Source organism: Anolis sagrei, chromosome 2 (assembly GCF_037176765.1).
Source record: "Anolis sagrei isolate rAnoSag1 chromosome 2, rAnoSag1.mat, whole genome shotgun sequence".
NCBI lineage: Eukaryota > Metazoa > Chordata > Lepidosauria > Squamata > Dactyloidae > Anolis > Anolis sagrei.
The window spans coordinates 93822845-93846145 of NC_090022.1; the positions used below are offsets into that span (position 1 = coordinate 93822845).

Genomic DNA, 23301 nt, shown 5'->3' on the forward strand with positions numbered 1-23301 from the left:
TTGGCCATATCGTGGGAAGACATGACTCACTAAAAAAGACAGTAATGGGTTGCTGTGAGTTTTCCGGGCTGTATGGCCATGTTCCAGAAGCATTATCTCCAGACGTTTCACTCACATCAATGGCAGGCATCCTCAGAGGTGAGGTACTCTGAGGATGCCTGTTGTAGGTGTGGGTGAAACACCAGGAAAGAATGCTTCTGGAACATGGCCGTACAGCCCGGAAAATATAGAGCAACCTCATGATTCTGGCCATGAAAGCTTTTCACAACACAAAGACAATAATGCTTGGTAAGGTAGAAGGCAGTAGGAAAAGAGGAAGGCCATGTTACAGGTCTATAGACTCAATTAATGATGCCACAGTTTGCAGGACCTGAGCAGGGCTGTTGTTGTCAGTGACTTGGAGGTCTCTCATTCATAGAGTTGCTATAGGTCAAAGTCAACTGGACAGCAGTTTACAACAATAAAGTCCAACTGGCTGCCAATCTCTGGCAAAATACTGAGGAAAGAAGAAAGCAGTTTGGCATCAATATGATATAGTTTTCTGCCATTATGCAAAACGTTTGTCAGTCCCCCTGTATCAGCATGGGAGGCACTGGTTTGGAGCAGAAACTCAGGGATAGGCATCTTACACCTGGCTATTGAAAGCATAATAGTTAATTATAATTTTTAAAGATTAATTGAGTTCCTATGTGTTGGTGGTGGTTAGACAATTAGGCTTCCAGATGTTGCTGGATTGTGATTCCTATCATCCCCACCCACTGTGGTTATGTTAAAGTTACACCCCTGCTTTATTCTGGCTAAACTGGTTTTGGCCTCTGTATTACAGAATGTCATAGTTTGCTCTTTGCCTTTCTTAGTTGTGAAAAACATTCTTAACGACATTATAAAGTTACAATTGCAGGTGGAACATTGTTTTCCAAGGCTTATAGCCAGTACATAGAGTGAAGTGCTGAGGGATCTGGAATAGCATTTGTCCGTATTTGTCCGGAGTTTCGGACTGAGGTGTTATCTCTATGCAGATGATGTCCAGATCTGTCACTCCTTCTCACCTGTCACCAAGGAGGCTGTCCAGACCTTGAATCGGTGTCTAGCTGCTGTGTCGGACTGGATGAGAGCTAACAAATTGAAATTGAATCCAGACAAGACAGAGGTCCTACTGGTCAGTCGTAAGGCCGAACAGGGCATAGGGTTACAGCCTGTGCTGGACGGGGTTACACTCCCCCTGAAGACTCAGGTTTGCAGCTTGGGAGTGATCCTGGACTCATCACTGAGCCTGAAACCCCAGGTCTCAGCGGTGGCCAGGAGAGCTTTTGCGCAATTAAAACTTGTGCACCAGTTGCGCCCGTACCTTGGGAAGTCTGATCTGGCCACAGTGGTCCACGCTCTTGTTACATCCCGCATAGACTACTGCAACGCACTCTACGTGGGGTTGCTCTTGAAAACTGTTCGGAAACTTCAATTGGTCCAGCGAGCGGCAGCCAGATTGCTTACTGGAGCGACATACAGGGAGCACACCACCCCACAGCTGTGTCAGCTCCACTGGCTGCCAGTTCAATTCCGAGCACAATTCAAGGTGCTGGTTTTGACCTACAAAACCCTTTACGGTTCCGGTCCAGTGTATCTGTCGGAACGTATCTCCCTCTACGTCCCACCCCGGAATTTGAGATCATCTGGGGAGGCCCTGCTCTCGACCCCACCGCTATCACAAGTGAGGTTGGTGGGGACGAGGAGCAGAGCCTTCTCAGTGGTGGCCCCTCACCTGTGGAACTCACTCCCGGGGGAAATTAGGGCATCAACATCCCTCCTCTCCTTCAGGAGGAAGGTGAAGACGTGGTTGCGGGACCAGGCCTTTGGGCAATCTAACAATTAGATATGGATAACTGGATGGATAGGACTGACAGGACCATTGTGGAATTGGAATTGGAACTATGAGATTGTGAAACGCTGACTGTCAATGAGGTTTGTATTGGTTTTATAGCTTTTATTGGTTTTATGGTTGTTTTTGCCTATAGTAATTATTATTTTCTGTTAATTGTTGTTATTGCTAGAATTGCTGTCACTGTTAACTGACCTTATTGTCTTTTGCTGTTATGTGATGCGGGCATCGAATTGTGCCTCGCTTTTGTAAGCCGCTCTGAGTCTCTCTCCCTCCCCCCCCCCCCCCCCCGGGTAGAAGCAACCTAAATAAATAAATAAATATTTAGGTAGAAGCAACCTAAATAAATAAATAAATAAATAATACACTGACGAGGAGGAAGACTGGGCTGTCCCATCATTTGTTGCATTGGCCAGGGTGGAATTCTAGTTGCAGAATATAGATTCTCCCAAATACTGTCCAGTGGACAGCAGATAGCACAGAATTACTTGTGAACATCAAGGAGATGTGAGACCTAGGCCCTTTTGGTGAAATCCATCATGCTTACTGTACCATTCTTTATCAGCACTTTAGTCTGCAGATTTAGTCTGATTATATTTATTATTTGTTTGTTTGCTTCTTTTTTTCCTCACCTTTTTCACCCCTCAGGGGACTCAGTGCTAATGATAACATTATGCTGTGTAGGATGGCTCTAGGGTTTACAAAAATAGATCAACATGGTTGTCTTAACATTCAGACTCACCCTCACTGTGCAGCTTCCCATATGATTTTCTCCAAGTGATTTGCAAGTACAGCACCTGGGGTTCTTTCATACTACACAATTAAAACAGTTCATTTCCCCTTTAATTGCCCTGGTTCTGTACTATGAAATCCTGTGATTAGTAGTTTAGAATTAGTTACTCAGGAGTTTCAGAAAAAGAATTAACCCAAATAGTCGAATGCTTGTGGTTTATAAATAGCTGTTTGTGGGTAGTTTGGAGAGCATTGTTCGGATTTGTCGTATATGCTGCTTGTTCATTCGTATATAATGACATAGCCCCCTTCTACACTGCCATATAATCCAGATTGTCAAAGCGGATAATCCGCATTATCTACTTTGAACTGGATTATATGGGTCCACACTGCATATAATCCAGTTCAAAACAGATAATCTGGAATTTTTATAGCAGTCTAGAAGTGCCCTTAGTGGCTTTTAAAATGCATATAGATTCTAAACTGAGGTACACCCAATGGGTTTCAGACTGCCTATGGACCTTGTCAGCTCTCTATGTGTCTCCCTCTAGCTCAGTGGTTCCTAACCTTTGGGCCTCCAGGTGCTTTGGACTTCAGCTCCCAGAAATCCCAGTCAGTTTACCAGCTGTTAGGAACTGTGGGAACTGAAGTCCTAAAGACCTGGAGGTCCAAAGGTTGGGAACCACTGCCCTAGCTGGAGCCGATATATGCCCCCCCCCCACCCTGAAAGCCCAGTCAGTCCCATAGACTGGACCAAAAACACTATCATTCTTGAATTTCCAAATAGAGGAACAACTGTCTCAGTAAAGGAAACAATTGTTGTATTTATTTGTTCCTGGCTTTTCTCCCAGGACTAGAACTTAAAGCAGCTCATGACCTTTAAAATACAGCTTTAAAACCTATGCAATATACATATTAAAATAGAATTAAGTATTACAATTACTAAAAACAAGTATAAAAACCTGTTAAAATCGGTTCCTGATGCCATACAGCACCCCCTTGGCCCATTCTTACAAACCTTCTGTTTTAAAAGCCTCCTGAATACAAAGGAAGGGGGAAGAGAAGAGTCACAACTTTTAAGGGAATAAACATCCCCCAAATACAGTCTATAAATAAGAGTCTATCTATCTATCTATCTCTATATATATATACTAGCTGTGCCCTGCCACGCGTTGCTGTGGCCTATAGTAAAACTTATCAAAGTTGAGGTAGATATCTGGACTATTATGTGTGTGCAGTGGCGGGGGGAATGATGGAGCCTGGGGTTGCGTGTGTGTGTGCGGCGGCGGGGGGAGTGGGGTTGCGTGTGTGTGTGCGGCGGCGGGGGGAGTGATGGAGCGTGGGGTTGCGTGTGTGTGTGAGGCGGCGAGGGAGTGATGGAGCGTGGGGCTGCGTGTGTGTGTGCAGGGGCAGGGGGAGTGGGGTTGCGTGTGTGTGGCGGCGGAGGGAGTGATGGAGCATGGGGTTGCGTGTGTGTGTGTGCGGCAGCGGGGGAGTGATGTAGCGTGGGGTTGCTTATGTGTGTGCGGCGGCAGGGGGAATGATGGAGCCTGGGGTTGCGTGTGTGTGTGCGGCGGTGGGGGGAGTGGGGTTGCGTGTGTGTGTGTGCGGCGGCGGGGGGAGTGATGGAGCGTGGGGTTGCGTGTGTGTGTCCAGCGGCGGGGGGAGTGAGGTTGCGTGTGTGCGGCGGCGGGGGGAGTGATGGAGCGTGGGGTTGCGTGTGTGTGTGAGGCGGCGGGGGGAGTGAGGTTGCGTGTGTGTGGCAGCGGAGGGAGTGATGGAGCGTGGGGTTGCGTGTGTGTGTGCAGCGGCGGGGGGAGTGATGGAGCGTGGGGTTGTGTGTGTGTGTGTGGCGGCAGGGGGATTGATGGAGCATGGGGTTGCGTGTGTGTGTGCGGCAGCGTGGGGAATGATGGAGCCTGGGGTTGCGTGTGTGTGTGCGGCGGCGGGGGGAGTGGGGTTGCGTGTGTGTGTGCGGCGGCAGGGGGAGTGATGGAGTGTGGGGTTGTGTGTGTGTGGCGGCAGGGGGAGTGATGGAGCATGGGGTTGCGTGTGTGTGTGTGCGGCAGCGGGGGAGTGATGTAGCGTGGGGTTGCTTGTGTGTGTGCAGCGGCGGGGGGAGTGATGGAGCGTGGGGTTGTGTGTGTGTGTGTGGCGGCAGGGGGATTGATGGAGCATGGGGTTGCGTGTGTGTGTGCGGCAGCGTGGGGAATGATGGAGCCTGGGGTTGCGTGTGTGTGTGCGGCGGCGGGGGGAGTGGGGTTGCGTGTGTGTGTGCGGCGGCAGGGGGAGTGATGGAGTGTGGGGTTGTGTGTGTGTGGCGGCAGGGGGAGTGATGGAGCATGGGGTTGCGTGTGTGTGTGTGCGGCAGCGGGGGAGTGATGTAGCGTGGGGTTGCTTGTGTGTGTGCGGCGGCAGGGGGAATGATGGAGCCTGGGGTTGCGTGTGTGTGTGCGGCGGTGGGGGGAGTGGGGTTGCGTGTGTGTGTGTGCGGCGGCGGGGGGAGTGATGGAGCGTGGGGTTGCTTGTGTGTGTCCAGCGGCGGGGGGAGTGAGGTTGCGTGTGTGCGGCGGCGGGGGGAGTGATGGAGCGTGGGGTTGCGTGTGTGTGTGAGGCGGCGGGGGGAGTGAGGTTGCGTGTGTGTGGCGGCGGAGGGAGTGATGGAGCGTGGGGTTGCGTGTGTGTGTGCAGCGGCGGGGGGGAGTGATGGAGCGTGGGGTTGCGTGTGTGTGTGTGGCGGCAGGGGGAGTGATGGAGCGTGGGGTTGCGTGTGTGTGTGCGGCGGCGTGGGGAATGATGGAGCCTGGGGTTGCGTGTGTGTGTGCGGCGGCGGGGGGAGTGGGGTTGCGTGTGTGTGTGCGGCGGCAGGGGGAGTGATGGAGTGTGGGGTTGTGTGTGTGTGGCGGCGGGGGGAGTGATGGAGCATGGGGTTGCGTGTGTGTGTGCGGCGGCGGGGGGAGTGATGGAGCGTGGGGTTGCGTGTGTGTGTGCGGTGGCGGGGGGAGTGATGGAGCGTGGGGTTGTGTGTGTGTGTGCGGCAGGGTGTGTGTGTGTGCGGGAAGCGGGGCGGCGGGGCTTGGAGTGGGCATGACTTCTGCAGAGGGAACGTTGGCCGGAAGGCTGTGTGCGCGCGCCAGGGAACTTGCGGCTGGGCACCAATGCGCATGCTCAGTTGTTTTGCCGTTTTGTGAGTGTGTTGTTGTGTTGTTTTTCATTTTGAGTAGATATGTTTGTACCTTGTGGGTTGTGTTATGGGCATGGGAATTTTGGTTAAGTTTCGTTGGGGTTTTTTGAGTTTTGTTGTTTTGCCATTTTGTGAGTGTGTTGTTGTGTTGTTTTTCATTTTGAGTAGATATGTTTGTACCTTGTGGGTTGTGTTATGGGCATGGGAATTTTGGTTAAGTTTCGTTGGGGGGTTGTGGAGTTTTGTTGTTTTGCCGTTTTGTGAGTGTGTTGTTGTGTTTTTTTTTCATTTTGAGTAGATATGTTTGTATCTTGTGGGTTGTGTTATGGGTGTAAAGATCCCTTACCTTTCCAGCCTGGATGGCAGGGCCTAGGAGAGACAGGCCAGTTAGTTGCAGCTTTAGTAAGGCCTGGCAGAGGGCAGCAGGAGCCATTTTAGTCCAGGGAAAATCACCATTTTAGAGAGGGGGAGTGGCCTAGGCCTGAGTCAGAATTAGAACAGCCAGGATTGGTTTAGAAAGGGGGGTGGAGATTAGCAAGGTTTGGAGGGAAAGAAGAGGGCTTTTTCGGTGAGTCTGTTGTTGTTAGAGATTAGAATAGGAAGATAGTTTAGGAGTTCGTGTTTGAGATTAGTTAAGAGTAGGTAGTTTGCCTTAGGTTTGGCAGTGAAGTAAGCTGTAGCAAACTGGAAACAGCTATTAGGGGGAAAATAGCTGGGATTGTAGTTAGCTAGGCCACAGTTGAGGGTAGCTAAGCTACATCTGTATCTTGACAGAGATTCAGTTCCTGTCAAGTATACTTGGTTTTAAAGAGAAGAAAATCTCTGTATTGTAACAAAAGAAAGAGCCATTACATGTAACCGTTACGCTTGCAAGACAAACCAAAAATTCTATGTAACAGCCAAGATTTTAAACAGCACTTGTTTTCCTCTGTATTTTCATCAATAAACTTTCCTTGTTTATTTTAAAACTCAAAAAGCCTGAGTCAAGTGTGCCTTTTGTGGCTATAGTCCCTTTTTCAAACAACCTCAATTGTTTTCCTTTAAAGAAGTAAAAGGACACAATGCTTGGTGATCTTTAAAAGCATTTTTATTATTTTGAACAGCTAGGGTGTTTCTGTACATTTATTTATGGTGGCAGCGGAAGTTAATTAGAGAGACATTCCCTCATAACATTTATATAGGCGCCAGTAAATTCTTTATTTTGGAGGGACAGTTGGTGGGTTTTGTTTTACCCCTGTCCAGCTATTATTGTTTGGCCACACGACGAGCCTTTATAATGGGCATGGGAATTTTGGTTAAGTTTCGTTGGGGTTTTTTGAGTTTTGTTGTTTTGCCGTTTTGTGAGTGTGTTGTTGTGTTGGTTTTCATTTTGAGTAGATATGTTTGTACCTTGTGGGTTGTATTATGGGCATGGGAATTTTGGTTAAGTTTCGTTAGGGGGTTGTGGAGTTTTGCTGTCCGGTTGAACCAACCTAACAGATTTATATATATAGGTATATCTACACACACACACACACATATCACGGTCAATGATAATAAGTATTTTGCTACACCTGAGTCCTTTTAGCTCCAGAAAAGATTAATCCTGAAATAATCTAAATGTGACTTCCCATCTCATCCTGTTTTCAAAAGAACCTAAAAACTTGGCAGAAATGCCTGCATATTGCATAGAGCTCCGCTTCTTAAACTATGGGTTCCAACCACAAATGGGGTCCTATAATAGATTGCAGAAAATTTGGCAACAGTAAACATGTTTTGAATATAGTTGTTTTAGATATTTACACCAATCTGTTGAGCAGTGTTCACAATGGACTCTGCAGAAAATGCTTCAGATGTAGGTAACAGAAAGGAAACTCAGCCTATTTAGCAAGCCTTGCAAATGCTGATTTATTATTAGTAAATGTTTGATTTTTATACCTATGCTATATGCTGGAGTCATGTAATAATTTCTTGAGCAAATGGGGACCGCGAGTGGAAAAAGTTTAAGAAGTTCTGCTTTGGGGACTTTGGGGAGCCATATCAGTGCAAAAATATGGGATTATTTGCATTGGGTCCAAGTCTACAGAGGGGTGCCATGGCTCCTACCTCTCCTTCCCTACTTGCAGCCCCTGCCTAAGCTGACATAAAACAGAGCTGTCTAGAGGAAAGTAAATGCTTGTGTTTATAATACTAAGAAAGATTTCTTCTGTCCTTATGCAGTGAGGGAAATATACTGGGCACTGTGTAACAAGAAAAATATACGATGCATTATGTAGAACATAGAAACATTTGCTGTGAGATCTAACCAAGCCCTGCAAGTACTTCTACTACCTTTGGTCTATATTCCCTTTCCTCAGGCGAGGAAGAGAGAAAACATCCACAGCTTTGTCCAAGAAAAGACCTCATAAGGCCACAAGTTTCAAAGGAAGAAAATGTTTTGGAAAGCAATGAAGGGGAGTGTTTGTGGTTTCTGGAAGAAGACAATGTTTAGAAGTCAGGTGGTCAGTTTTTCCCCCTTAGAAATGCCAGTAAATTGAGGGAAATTGAGGTGGATGTGATCGCCTGGGCTGAGGCCCCATTATTTTTATGTATACACCAATGCATAATTATTTTTCCCCACAGTGGCAAAGGGAGAGTTTTCCCTCTACATCAGGCATAGACAAACTTGGGCCCTCCAGGCGTTTTGGACTTCAACTTCCACAATTCCTAACCGCAGGTAGGCTGTTAGGAATTGTGGGAGTTGAAGTCCAAAACACCTGGAGGGCCCAAGTTTGCCCCTTCCTGGCCCATTACTACATTGTTGCCTCAAAACCATGCAACGAGAGCGACTGGTCTTGCAAAACCCTCTTATAGTGCCAAGGCAATGGGGATGTCGGGAGGGGAGAGGCTGAATATCGATTACTACTACCACATCAGCTCTAGATTATTAAATATGGTTTTCTGTGGGCAAGTAGATGACGACTACTGGATGACATATGTTCTGTAACTACAGCTGTTGTGGTCTATCCAATGCAATTTTCTGAGTCAGCATCCCAAATAACCATACCAAATCTAAAAGTAACCAAAACCTGATTCATAATCCTTTTAGTACTAATGTTGAAGAGTGGTCCCCAGTTAAAGTGGTTCCTGGTCAAGTGGTCCCCTGGTCAAAGTGGTCTCTGGTCAAAGTGGTCCCTGGACAAAAAATGGTTGAGAACCACTGTTCTAGAGGAAGGGACATTTAAATTCTTTTTAATACTCATATTCAGTAAAGGTGTCTATTAAATGAGGAGAGGAATCCTCACGTTTGGACTGTTCATACACATCTTACAATACAGAAATGTGGGATTGAATGTTAACAGAAGGCAGTTTGATCACACCATATTGTGTGCTTCCTACACATTTCCTAAGCGTCAGCCCGTCATGGACGTTGTTAAAATAAACTGTTGGCGTATATGGAAAACACTGGTCTAACCAGACAGAAGTTCAGATTATCTTCACTGATGCATACATTAGTACAGGTGCATCAATTCATTACAGCCTCATGTATTTCCCGTTGGGTAGCCCTATTAGTCTGCTGCAGGATAAACATGTCTTTCAAAAATAACAACCCACTTGTAACTGGTGAAGCAAGTTTCTGCTCACAAAAATAGCATTAAATAAAACCTTTAAATTGTCACAAAACATCAGAAATCATGATCAGCTCTATATGAATGTGAAAACAAAGCCCTTTTTAATAAACAACAGGAAAATCCTATTTCATAAGATATTTATCTTTGCGCCAGATGAAAAATTACCATGTCATTGTATCTGGAATATCTAATTGTATGGTGCTGAAATAGAAATCTTTTCATAATTTTCCAGAGAAAAAGAAAAAATGGCCCTCTCTGTTCTTGGGCACACAACCTGGTCTGTCTTGCAAGATTGTTGGGGAGATAAAATAAAATTATTCATGATAAATAGGTTGAACATTCCTGATCCAGAATTCCAAAACCCAAAATACTTTGATATCTGAAATTGTCAAAATATGTATAAAATTACCTTCAGGCTATGTGTAGAAGGTGTTGATGAAACATAAATAATGTTCATGTTTAGATTGGGGTGTCATTTGTAAGATACCTCTTAATATACCTATATGCAAATTCTGATGTCCCAAAAGCCAAAAAAAAAAAAATCTGAAATCCAAAACACATCTGATGCCAAGCATTGTGGATAATGAACCTCAACCTGTATTTTCTCAGATACCTGAGTGCAAAGATTATTTCTGTATATTGTGTACAGTTCACATTTCTTTCTACCTCATCTTCCTTTTTCCCACTTTTCTGATATTCAGTCATTGTTCCCGAGTCTTAATGTAATTCCCTTTTAGTTTGATTGATTTAAATGGAGGACTGTTTTAAAAATACTTCAGCCCTAGATATCTGGTATTGTTTATTTTAAGCCCAGACCACTGTAAGCAGTACGAAAGCAAATGTAACGTACGCAGTCCAGCATCAGTAAGTAATATGTAAGTAATTGACACTTTGAAGTATTCATACCATTTGTGAAGCTGACAATGTATTGAGGAAAGTTGGAGAGAGAGTTCAATTTTTTGTTTAACTTAAACTCAGTTGTACGTGTCCCCTTTGCAGTATTTAGTAGTGCAAGTCAGACACCGATGGTCATCCAACACAACATCATCAAGAATTTCCTCTCTTAAATGAATCATTATTCATTTTTCCTAGATCATAATGATATATGTGACCAAGATGAATGGGTGGCAGAAATTATTAGCAAATACAAGAAGAGGGGAAAATAATAAAGATAAGGAATGGAAATGTTGTTTGTTAAATCAACTTCTTGCTGCATTTCAATATTACAATGACAAAATTTCTACATTGTAAATGAAAAGGTGGTGAAAGGGAACCATGGGATCATCCCTTTGTGACAACACATTCCTTTTGTCTCACATCTATTTACAGGAAGCAGCTGAATCAACTGGTTTCCCCTTTGTTTACCATTATTGGTGGTCAGATGAGGTGGCCTGCTGAAAGTTCGGGAATGTTCACCAACTGTAAGTAGACAGAAATGTGTTGAACAGCACAACTATGTTACATATGTGCCTCAAATAGCCCTTTGTTTTTCTTTTATCTCCTGGAAAGGAATTGTTTGTATGATAGTTCCAGAAGAGCCTTTCATTCTTCACACCTTCATCCTGCCTCTGACTTTTTTTTGCCAGTTTTAGGTTGAGGAGATCATCTAAAAACCCCATATATGCCTCTATTTCTAGCTGAGAGGATAGCTGCCACAGAGGTGATTAATCTGTAGAGAATTTATCACAAGAAACAATTTGCTGTCCTTTCATGTAATATTAAGATATTGTATGGAAGCCAAGGAAAATAATCTATAATAACTTCCTGTGCTGTTGTCCATCAAAGACGTTGTATCAGGATAAGGGCACAAACATCTACATAACCTTGGGTCATGGATATCTAAATTTGGAGATAGTACGTCAGTATAAAACAGGTAGGAATTTGACATACTGTAGGTTGTTAAAACTAGTACTCTCTAATTCAGTGCAATCTGTTATATATAGTGGGCTCTTAATATTTGTATGAATTTGCTTCCAGGACCCCCTCCTGGTGCTTAATTCTCACTATAGATAATGGTATAGTAAAATGGTGCCCTTTATATAAAATGGGGGGGGGGGGGGGACAAGGTTAGTGTTATAACTTTTTGTTGAATCTGTGGAAACTGACAGTTGACTGTATCTGTTCTGCAGCTTTCTCAGTGGCTGATTTTAGAAGTTAAGTTAAACAAAAACAAAAAATCCCATCTCTCTCCAACTTTCTTCAACTCACTATCAGTTTGACAAGATGACATAGATGCTTTCTTACTACATCATCACACTAAATCCAGTTTTTGCTTCCTGCAGAATTCTGGAGTTTGTAGTTTAGTGAGGCTGTTAAAGGCTCCCCCCTAAACTACAAACCCCAGCATTCTGCAGGAGGCAGCAACCAAATTTAAAGTGGATTAATTCTCTAGTGTAATGAGGTCCCTAATCTCAACCTCATACTGAAAATTGACATATTAACAATTGATACTGGACTGTGTGCATTCAGTCAGCTTATTGTACTCTGTCATGGGGTTTGGCAGAATTTCTTTAAAGGAGGGTTGCCCTTGTCTACCTCTGTGGTTCAGAGAGTGTGACTTGCACAAAGTAACCAAGTTGGTTTCTGCAATGGAGATTTGAATCTGGTCTCCTGATACCAATCCAACACTCAAACTACAGCACCATGCTGGCTCTATTTTATGTGCCCCCACAAAAAGGTGGAAAACCCAGAGGTAGACAAACATCTTGTGGATTAGCAGTAGACAAATCTGAAAAGCATAATTTCAGTTGCTATCACTCTGTTAAGGAAATCCATATGTATGGAAACACTGATTTCCACAATGACCATTGTTTTTCATTTGTATTTGTATCCTGCCCTTCCTCCAAGGATTTTGAGATGGAATTGTAAGATCATACAGTTAAATATTCACAACACTGGAACATTTAGACTGAAGGTCAGTCAGTGACCTTTATGAAAGAGCACAGATTTGAGTCCAGTCCAACATTTCCCTACGGCACATGGCAAAATACAGGAATAGGTATAGCCTTATAGTAGGCAGTGTGGAAGGAGACATCCCAAAAACATTACCACCCATCTTTTCATCCACCATACTATCCTAGCTGCTTCTCTCCCAACTAACCCTGCAGCGTATTTTCCTTAAACAGAGCAACTGGTTTAGGGATTATTCTTGCAAGTCTAGTACTCTGTTTTTCTATACAATCATTGCATGTAGATATATCAGTGAACAAACAGCTAATTAAAAATGAATTTGCATTTAATTTATTTTTTCTCTGCTGAACTTTCCCAGAATTTGAAACCGTCAGAATAAAATGAGTATTGAAAAAGAAATTTAATGAATTTGTCACCCTAAAGAACTCCCGTGACATGCATATATTAATCCCCCAATAAATAGGGTCTCCCAGACAAATGATTTCTTTTTTTTTCTGAGTGAGTTTTATCTGTTGTTGGGAGAAACAAAGAGCCCATCTAAATTCAAGGCAGCTATTCTAGTTCCAAAACAGTGACTGATAACAATAATGAATTGTATGAAGGAAAACAAGTTGAAGTGTAATTCTTACAAAATGGAAGTCTTCTTGGTAAGTCAAAATGCACATTGAAGGGGTCAAACTTATTTTGAAGACTCATGTTTAGATATCAGTGGCCAAGTGTGTATTTGCCCAGTTAAGGTTTATGTGCCAACATTTGTTATTGGGTGCCTCTGAGTTATTTCTGACATATGGCTACTCTGAGATGAACCTGTTGTTTTTACTGTTTACTGTTATTGCTTTAATTGTTTTGATTTGTTTTATGGTTTATGTATATTGTTGTATTGTTGGTTTATTGAGGCCTTGGCCTTGTAAGCTGCACCGAGTCCTACGGGAGATGTTAGCGGGGTACAAATAAAGTTAATAATAATAATAATAATAATAATAATAATAATAATAACCTACCACAGAGTTTTCCTGGCAAGATTTGTTGAGATGGTGGTTTGCTTTTGCCTTTCTCTGAGACTGAGAGAATATGACTTGCCCAAGATTTCCATGGCCAAATAACTGTGACAGGAATGTGATAAGAAGGCCTTCTTAGTGGCTTCTAGAATTCCCTACCTAGAGAAGTATGGCCAACATACCCACCTTGAGAGAAGTTAAATAAAGAAACATAACAATGTGCACATTGTTTATAGACTGTATCTCTTCTCAATGACACGTCCTTCCAGGGAAATGAGTATAAGAATTCAGTTTTCATGCTTTCATTGTATTAAAAATTCTGCAAAGAAAGAAGGTCAAGGTATCAAATGTGAATTTGCACTGAATCACAATTTATATGCACAATAATCGGCGGCAGGGGAGAAATAAACTGAGCAAAAGTGATATATGTGATGTGGTGACTATTTGAAAATTTGAACCCTAGCCCTGGTCCCCAGATGCACCAGATCCCATCTGATCTTGGAGCAAGCAAGTTGACAAACAACTTGAAGGCACATACACACACACTCAGTTTGCCATAATAATATTAAATGAAATTACACATCCTTCTGAGAACATTAGAGAAAAGTGTGTACAAAGGCAACCTCTGTTTCCCTTTTCTTTTTTAAACATTGATTTTCTCAGAAAACTAAAAGCACAACTCTATTGATACAGTAGAGTCTCACATGTACAATCTTCGCTAATCCAACATTCTGTATTATCCAACGCAGTCTGCTTCCCACCCGGATCCACAGCTGTTTCAATACATTGTGATGTTTTGGTGCTAAATTCATAAATACAATAATTACTACATAAAGCTGCAGTGTATTGAACTGCTTTTTCTGTTGATTTGTTGTAAAACATGATGTTTTGGTGCTTAATTTGTAAAATCAATACGTAATTTGACGTTTAATAGGCTTTTCCTTAATCTCTCCTTATTATCCCACATTTTCGCTTATCCAGCATTCTGCGGTTCATGTTGGATCAGCGAGACTCTACTGTACTCAGAATATCAGCAGAACATTCCTGTTCTCCAGTCTGAAAAAATGAACCCAAACTATGTAAGGAAAGTAAGACTTCAACATTTAAAAAGAAATACAGGATAGAGGGAGAGTTTATTTTGAAATGTTGATGTTCTCTGTCACTCTTTTTGAATGGTCTGTAATGTGCTGGCTTCTGGAGTTTGACTACCCAGTGAATACAGTGAGTGTTAACAGCATAAAAGACTGCATTTACATGAAAGTAAATGGGGACCGTAGACTGCAGCTGCTCACTTAGGGAATGAATGAACTATTTTTCTGGCAAGAGGTGATTATCCTATTTGTATGTATTGGGTGTTCGTATGACTTAACCAGTTAGTTAGAAGGCTGATTGCTTTAAAGATAATGTATACCTATAAGGTAAACTGATTTGTAGACAGTCTGTGCCCCAAACTAGCTAGAGGCATACATTTGCAAAATCGGGCTTTTATATTCATATCCCTAATTGAATGAGGAACCGCAGCCGTAAGCAAACACAGCTAGTGGCTGCTGTGTTTGAGTCCCTTGAAGCAAAATGTTCTTGTGTGCCTTCATTTTTAACTTATGGTAACCCTAAGACAAACCTATCATGAGGTTTGCTAAGGCTAAGCGTATGTGGCTTGTGAAAGTCACCCAGTGGGTTTCATGACACAATGGAGATTCAAACCTTGGTCCAACACTCAAATCATTATGCCACACTTGGTCACATGATACTCAAGTCAAAATTAGACATGCATGTTCACTTGGGAGTTTTCCTCTACCTTAATTAATATTTGCAAATTACATTTCTCCTTCTTTTAATGTTACCATATGCCTTTTCTAGTTAGGAACTTGAACCCTCACACATTCACCTTTTCTGGATGCTGCTCAATAATACAGTTATGATGGTACTGGTGACAGACTGGGGTAAACTTTATTTCTGCATTTCTCCACTATTTTCCTTCATACTCTTGGGTAAGACAGGCATATATGAAGGCAAGGCCTTGTTAGTTTTGTAGATGATGATTTATGTTCACCTATGCCAGTTCTCATCAAATCTTGGAAACTAAGCAGGGTTTAGTTTATTAATACTGGTAATACTTGAATGGAAGCTTGCCAACAAATACCAAAGGCTGTAGGCTATACTTCAGATGAAAGAACTCGCAAAACCACCTCTGAGTATTCCTTGCTCAAGAAAACCCTATGAAGTTCATGGGGTCACCATAAGTCAACGGGCAACTAGAAGGCACAGAAATGTTTAAGAAAACCTTATGAAATTTATGGAGGCACCATAAGTTACCAGGGTTTTTAAGAACTAAAATGCTGTTATGTACACCTGTATTAGCATGCGGAAGTAAGTACCAATTAAACTGACAAGACCTTATCAGTTGACAGGGAATTGGGTATCTGAAGCCACATGTTGTAATGGAGACCACCAGAGAAGTAGGAAAGAAGGGAGTGGGGGTGAGAGAGATTCCAAGCCTTTTGTCTAACTCTGGTGGGTTTTAAAAATGTGTTTCGCATATTCCAAAGGCAATGTGAAAACATGATGTAGGAAGACTGAAATGTGATTGTAATTCCACAATCCTGCTTAATCATGAAACAGTTTAAAAACCTAATGCAAACACATTTCAAAAGCTGTCTTTTCATCTTACTCACATGTAAACTGGGTGCTTCCATAATTATGCCTTCATTATACAATGAACTAATTTAAGAGTAAGAGCACATCTGGGTGTCACCATCTTCCAAAAGTAGCCTTCCTGTTTTTCCTGTCATGTTGTCAGTTTCTCTATTTCTGTAAGCCACAGCAAATCATTTAAGAAGGGAAAGAAAGAATACTACATAGTGTCTTTTGAATACACTGTGTGACTCTGATTGTACCCAGCCTTAATAATAATACGTTTATTTGTACTTTGCCACCATCTCCCCGAAGGGACTTGGGGTGGCTCAAATTAATCGGGATTGAGACTGGTCAGTACCTACTATTTCATAACACTAGAGAATGAATCCACTTCAAATCTGGTTTCTGCCTCCAGCAGAATTCTGGAGTTTGTAGTTTAGTGAGGCTGTTAAAGGCTCCTCCCTAAACTATAAATCCCAGAATTCTGCAGGAGGCAGCAACCAGATTTAAAGTGGATTCATTCTCTAATGTGATGTGGTCCTGGAAAATTATGTCAGGGATTTCCAAGCAGGGTCTGAAATCCTGGGCTGCCACAGCTACCAATCATTGCTGACAGTACAGTACTTCTTTGACAGTACTGGCATGATGAACCTATAGCCTGAGTTGTCAGGCAGCCTTCTGTGTTGCTGTGACTTGTAATGAGAAGAGCAATCTGCCTGGGAGGTAGCCAAACTCCAGTAACAACCTCTGGATTAAAGACTCCAGGGTACTTTAAGGAGTAGGCGTGAAACTACCAGCCATAGCACAGCCTGCTGGCTACCCCATTTCCTCAGAAGAGATAAATGTAATGTAAATTAGTAAGAGTGTTATGTGTAAATAGCTACAACTATTGAATAAATATGTAGAGCACACCCAGAAATCAACCTACAAAACCCATTCCACCTTTCCTCTGCTAGCTAGCTTGCAGCTCCTTCTTGCCTATGCTTACAAAGCTGACTGAAACTCTAGGCAAAACATTTCTAGAAGATCCCCTCTTACCCCTGTGCCATGTTTGACTGAAACAATAGTAAAAGCAATTAAGTGCTGATAAACATGTTCTGACTGCTGATTAAAATGGGATAATATTTACCTATTGCTTTGGGATCCATAAAGAGCTTGGCTGACTACTCTAGTAATTAAAAAAATACAAAACAAACCATCCTCTAATGGAAGAGAGGAAACTGAGTTTCCCTTAATCTTCAGGAGTAAGACAGGGTAGCCATAAGCTGGAGGTGGGAAAAGAGTGACACCCCATAGGTTGTTCTTGCAGCCTTGACCTCTCCAGGGACCCTAGTCCGCCGAACTTTTTTCTGACCACAGAGAAAAGCGGGGAGTCAAATAGGGGAGAGCCTCAAGGAAAAGTAATTTATCCTTAAAATGGTTTCCTGGGTGGGGAGAGACTGCAGTTTTAAAGTTTTTAAGCCATTTTTCAACAGGTTTTGTACTGCAATTTTGGCAGAGTGGGGCCTACAAAAGAGGCTTCCAGATCCACCATATTGCCTATATAGCTTGGGTCCAGTTATTTGAAGGACTGTATCTCTCTTTATCGGCCTGTTCAAACACTAAGATGATCTAAGGAGGGCCTTCACTCTGCCCCACCACCTTCTTAAGTGCCTTTGGTCAAAACAAAGGAAGGGGACCTTTTCAGTAGCTGCTCCAAGACACCAGAACCCATTCCCTAGAGAAACCACATCAGCCAAATATCTGCTTGCCTTTCTCTGGCAAGTGAAAACTTATCTCTGCAATTGGGGATTTGAGGGATGATGAGGAACGGGCTATTGGAGATGTTGTGAGTGGGATTTTGCAGGGATATTTTAACTTTTAAATGTAATCTTAATTATATTTTATTGTGTTTTAATTCTTATGTTTTATGACACAAAGATGTAATTCTTTTTTAATGTTTATATTCATATTTACATGCATTTGTGTTGTTTTTAATGTGTATTGTATTGTGCCATGTTGCTGTTGGCTGCCTTGAGACCCTATGTTGAGAGAAAGGCCGAATAAAAAGAAAATAAGAAAATGAGCCTTGAGTGCATCCTGAAGGTGGGGAAACAAGGTTATCCCCACAGACCCTCTTCTAAAACCTGCTATAATGCCCTAACACACATGGGGTTAACAGCCCCCTTCATCTGGTGGGTATGCACAAAGGTCTTAGGGGCAAATTTAGAAACACTACAAACTGATAACTAGCAAACTGCCTCAACTCCATGTCAGTACACTGCACTTATGTGAACAGGCTCTGTTCCAAATATTGGCTTCTTTCCAGACAAAAGCACATGCTGATGATCTGTCCTGGAGCTCAGATTGTTGTTGCTTCTTGCCTTTAAGTCGTTTTCAACTTATGGTGACCCTAAGGCGAAATTATCATGGGATTTTCTTGGCAGATTTTTTTTTGAAGGGGGTTGATATTACCTTCCTCTGAGAGACTGTTACTTGCCCAAGGTCATCCAGTTGATTCCCCTGGCTGAGAAGGGATTCAAACCCTGGTTCCCAGAGTCAGCCTAACACTCAACTACTACACCACGTAGGCTCTAGAATAGCCATTTATTCATTATGCAAATGAACACACTTTATTACATCGCTTTTGTTAGTTACAGGAAAGGCTAAAGAGCCCTTTAATCACTGAAAATCCTGATTTATCCCTTTCTTTCCCATCTCATTTTTACTGCTTACTTACATAAGTTTCGAGTTAATCTTCACAGTCCTGAGGGCCAGAAATTCTTGTTCTAAAAATGAGCTGTAAATTCCTAATAATGCTGAATTCTTCACCAAATACCACATTCTCTGCTTGCACTGCTCAGGAGGCAGGCATGTATTTGTAATCTTCCATACTTTATGGAAAAACACAGTCAGGCACAGAACACAAATGCTTCTCTCTCCATTTTATCTTGCCATCCACCACCGCTGCAGGTCCTTCTCTCTGCACTGTTCCCTGACTTGTGGTTTGTATGACAAAAGGTAACTGGAAGAGAAAAGCCAGCACCAACAACCACCTGATCTGTGTGCAAGTCCTAACATACCTAGGCCACATAGCCAATGGTGGGGACTGCTAGGTATAGCAGTTGAGCACAATCTATAGGACTACCCAAGTCCCACTGTTCATGCAGCCTAAGATTACACGTAGACTTGTTTACATCACTGAATCAAAGTCACTTGCCTAGTTTCCAACAGACCTCAAAAACCTCACTTTCCTAGTTTCCAACAGACCTCAAAATCTCTGAGGATGCCTGCCATAGATGTGGGTGAAACATCAGTAGAGAATGCTTCTGAAACATGGCCATATAGCCTGGAAAACTCACAGCAACCCATGGTCCAATTGCGATCAACCTGCAATCATAAGATTCTTCACTAATGTCTACTGTATTTTCATTTTATTTGTTTTAGTTTATTTTCTATCTTATCAGGTCCATTTTAAATTATTTTATTGCCTCCTGAAATTTGCTAGCCCTCCAGTTTTGTCTAATCTTTCAAGGATTTGCCTGGGAATAGTTTTCAGGTAATATTCATATTATACTTGGGGGAAGGAGTGGTTAATTCATGAAATGCCATTTTAAGTTTTTATGTGGTAGTTTTAGGATAAGTGAAATAGTCTGTGTGTGTGTGTGTGTGTGCAGTTGTCTTTTCTCTATGTTACTTTTGGTATGTGTCTGCATATTTTTACTGTGATTTTTAATCGGTCTTTATCTCAGCCTATTATTCCATCTTGTTTAAAGGTCTCCATCATTGTTCTGTTACCAAAAAAGTCCCTACTGATAATTTTCAGGACTACAGACCAGTGGCACTCACTTCCATCATCATGAAGTGCCTTGAAATACTGGTCTGCAGACATATCATTTCTTGCCTTCCACATCAGTTTGCATTATAGGGCCAACAGATCCACAGAGGATGCCATAGCCATCACACTCTACACTGCTCTGGCCCACCAGGAATGACAGAGGAGCTGTTTTTGTTCCACGTTCAACACAATCCTCCCACATAGACTGGTGTCTAAACTTATGTATTTGGGGGTCCTTCCACACAGGCATGTAACCCAGAAAATCAAGGCAGATAATCCACAATATCTGCTTTGAACTGGGTTATCTGAATCCACATATAATCTAGTTCATTGTGGATTTTATTTAGCTGCGTGGAAGGGGCCTGGAATTGTCATATTCAATCTGTTCCTGGATTATGGACTTCGTGTCTGGACGTTCCCAGACAGATTCAGTAATTATGCCTCTTCGGCTCTCACTCTCAACACTGGGACACCACAGGGCTGTATGTTGAGTTCTCTGCTTTATACTTTGTACACATATGAATGTACCCCCATTCATCATAGCAATATCATTACCAGATTTGTGGATGATACAACAGTAGTGGGGTTTATCTCTGAAGGGGAGGAGTCTGCCTATAGAGATGAGGTGGATCAGCTGCTCTTGTGCAGTGAGAATAATCTGTTACTTAACATCAATAAGTCCAAGGAGCTCATAGTGGACTACAGAAAGAAGAGACCAGAAATCTGGCCCCTGGTCATAAATGGGTACCAAGTGGAATGTGTGGCCGGCCAATTTTAAGTTCCTGGGTGTCACTGTTAAGGAGGATCTGGCCTGGGGCACTCACACAGCATTGTTAGTTGAGAGGGCCCAGCAGAGACTGTACTACTTGAGACTTTTAAGGAACTAACTATATGAAAAACTGCTGGTGACTTTCTACCACTGTGCTATAGAGAGTGTTCTTACCTACTGCACATGGTTTGGTAACTGCACAGCGGCAGATAGGAAGGCTACTCAAAGGGTCACCACTACTGCATAGAGAATAATTGGTTGTTTTCTCCCCTCTTTGTAAGAACTTTATAAGTCCCGCAGCCTTAAGAACTCTCAGGGCATTCTTAAGGAGCCATCTCACCCAGCATTTTTTAAAATTATTACCATGTGGCAAATGGCACAGTGTGACAAAGACAAGGACAAACAGACTGAGAAATAGCTTTTATCCTAGATTTGTAACTCTATTGAAATTCATATTTTCGCATTGATGTGGCATTGGGGGCTGTGCGGTGGTGGCTGGAGTGCAGAGGAGTGGGTGTATTGTTTTGTGATGTGTGCTGGGGAAAGTATTTAATTTCATTGTACAATGTACATTGACAATAAACTTATTCTATGATAGGCTTCTTCGGGTCACCTGTAAGCTTATGGTGACTCCATGAATTTTATAGGGCTTTCTTAGCCAAGGAATACTCAGAGGTGGTTTTGCCAGTTCTTACACTATAACTTAATTTAACACCTGTGTGTAATGGAGCCAGATCTCTCTAGGAGTCAAAGCTCCAGGAAATTTGATGAGCAGAGACAATAACATCATCTGCTGCCACCATCTCCCCATGGGCTCCATTGTTCCCTCTTAGTTTAGCTGTAATTCTTGCAGTAGCTGGGGGGACAATGGGCTTCCACAGCAATAATTTTACTTGTATTTTTGGATTCTCTGTCATACTGTTGCTAGAAACATTCTCCTGGTCGGATCTTGCACTTCAGCATTTATCAAGACATCCCTGATTATAACTGAATGTTTTGAGTATAAATTAAAACAATAGTATATTAAATACTATTTGAATGGATGGCAAAGATTTCTTAAAACAGGCTTGGAAAAACCCAGCTCAGTGATAGAGGACATGTTTACATGAAAGGAGCCCAAGATTCAATCACTGGTAGCTCCAGGTTAAGCTGGTAAAGATTCCTCTCTGAAACCCTGGACAGCTGCTAACAGTCAGTGTTGTCAGTATTGGGCTGACCCAATGGTTAGGCAGCTTCCTTAATACACACATCAATTCAATTGTTATGTCTTCCAGCTCTTGGAGACAAATTTTCTTTGAATTGGACCAAATTAGTTAGAAGACTGAAGGGTGACATATTTGTTTTTCCTCTCTCTTTGTCAGTCTTTTGACATCTTCTACCTGAGTTAGAATAACTTCTTACAGTTTAGTTCACTTGTTGGGGTGTCATGTCTGTGGAGCCAGATCCAAACAGGGACACTGGGAGTTTCCCAAGAATCTTGCTGTAGAAAACAAATCAAATTCAGGTTTAAAAGTGGAAAACGAACAAACAGAAAGTTTATCCTGAAACCTATATAATGCTCGGAATGTGATCACAGCCAAGTATTAAAACAGCATCAGGATATGAATAAACAGTTTTATTATTTGCTATACAAATAAGAAAGTATGCATAGTGTGCAAGGACTCTTGCACCGCTAACCTTTTTCATATGATTAAGTTTTAGAGCATGATATAGGCGGAGTCATTCAGAAAACTGCAGTTTTAGCAGAAACAGTTTTGCAAGAGTCAGAAGAGGTAGGAAGGGAGCATGGGAGGACACTAAACAGAAATACCTACAGCAACCCAGTATCTACAGAAAGCTCTGCTGGTCCATTAGAAAGCTGGCAAAATTAGGCAGATAATTATAAGATCATAAAAGAAATATAAAAAAGCTGGGGCACGTTAATGAAAGCTCCTGTCTCCAGTCTTTGTTATCATTTGTGAATAGATAGATGTGCTTAACAGACACTCCCGTGCTAGTGTCGTAATCTGCTACAGACTGATTCACATGAAAGCAAGAACCAAGATCAGTTTTCACAGTGCCTTCCCTCCTTTAGGTTTGCATTCAAACTGCGCTTTCAGCGCAGGTCTCTTAGAATTAAGTGAGATGAGAGAAAGACCAGATTTTTAAAAACTTCCTTTTTAAAAATTCCTTTCCCAAGTCATACCAGGAGTTTGCAAGAAGTATTGTACAAGCCTCCTTAGTTTGCTTTCCCTTCGAATACCCTTTCTCTTTCTCCTAATTAGTGACACACAGCCAGGCCTCTTGAATTGCTGTTTGTGTGAATGTTGCTTCTTCCAAGACCTCTCATGTCAATACTGGGAAATGATCACATGATACAGAATACAGAGAGTGTGTGCTGAGTTTTGCATTCACTGGTTGATATTCTAGGAGCAGCTGTCAGAACGCCCCGGTTTTTGTACATAGAGGTCCAAGCGCAGAGTGTGCCACCTTCTTTCAGCCGCAGGGGGCAGCAGAGAATCCAGTGGCAGCAACAGAACCCTTGTTGCTGTGTGTCTTCAAGTCATTTCCAACTTATTACAACCCTAAGGCAAACTAATCACAGGGTTTTCTTGGCATGTTTTGTTCAGAGACAGTTTTCCATTACCTTCCTTTGAAACTGGGAGAGTGTGACTTGACCATTGTCATCCTGCGGGTTTAATTCGCCAAGTGGGGATTTGAATCCTGGTCTCCAGATCTATAGTCCAATGTTCAAGCCACTATGCGCATTCTGGCTCTGTAACAGCACCTTTACTGCTCTCTTAACAAA

General features: G+C 42.4%; 1 protein-coding gene across 3 annotated transcripts in view; it reads right to left on the bottom strand.

Moving 5' to 3' along the window:
- RAPGEF6 (Rap guanine nucleotide exchange factor 6) overlaps window positions 1–23301 on the bottom strand; it is a 200153-nt gene that overhangs the window by 171533 nt on the left and 5319 nt on the right. The gene's annotated exons all lie outside the window — the stretch shown is intronic.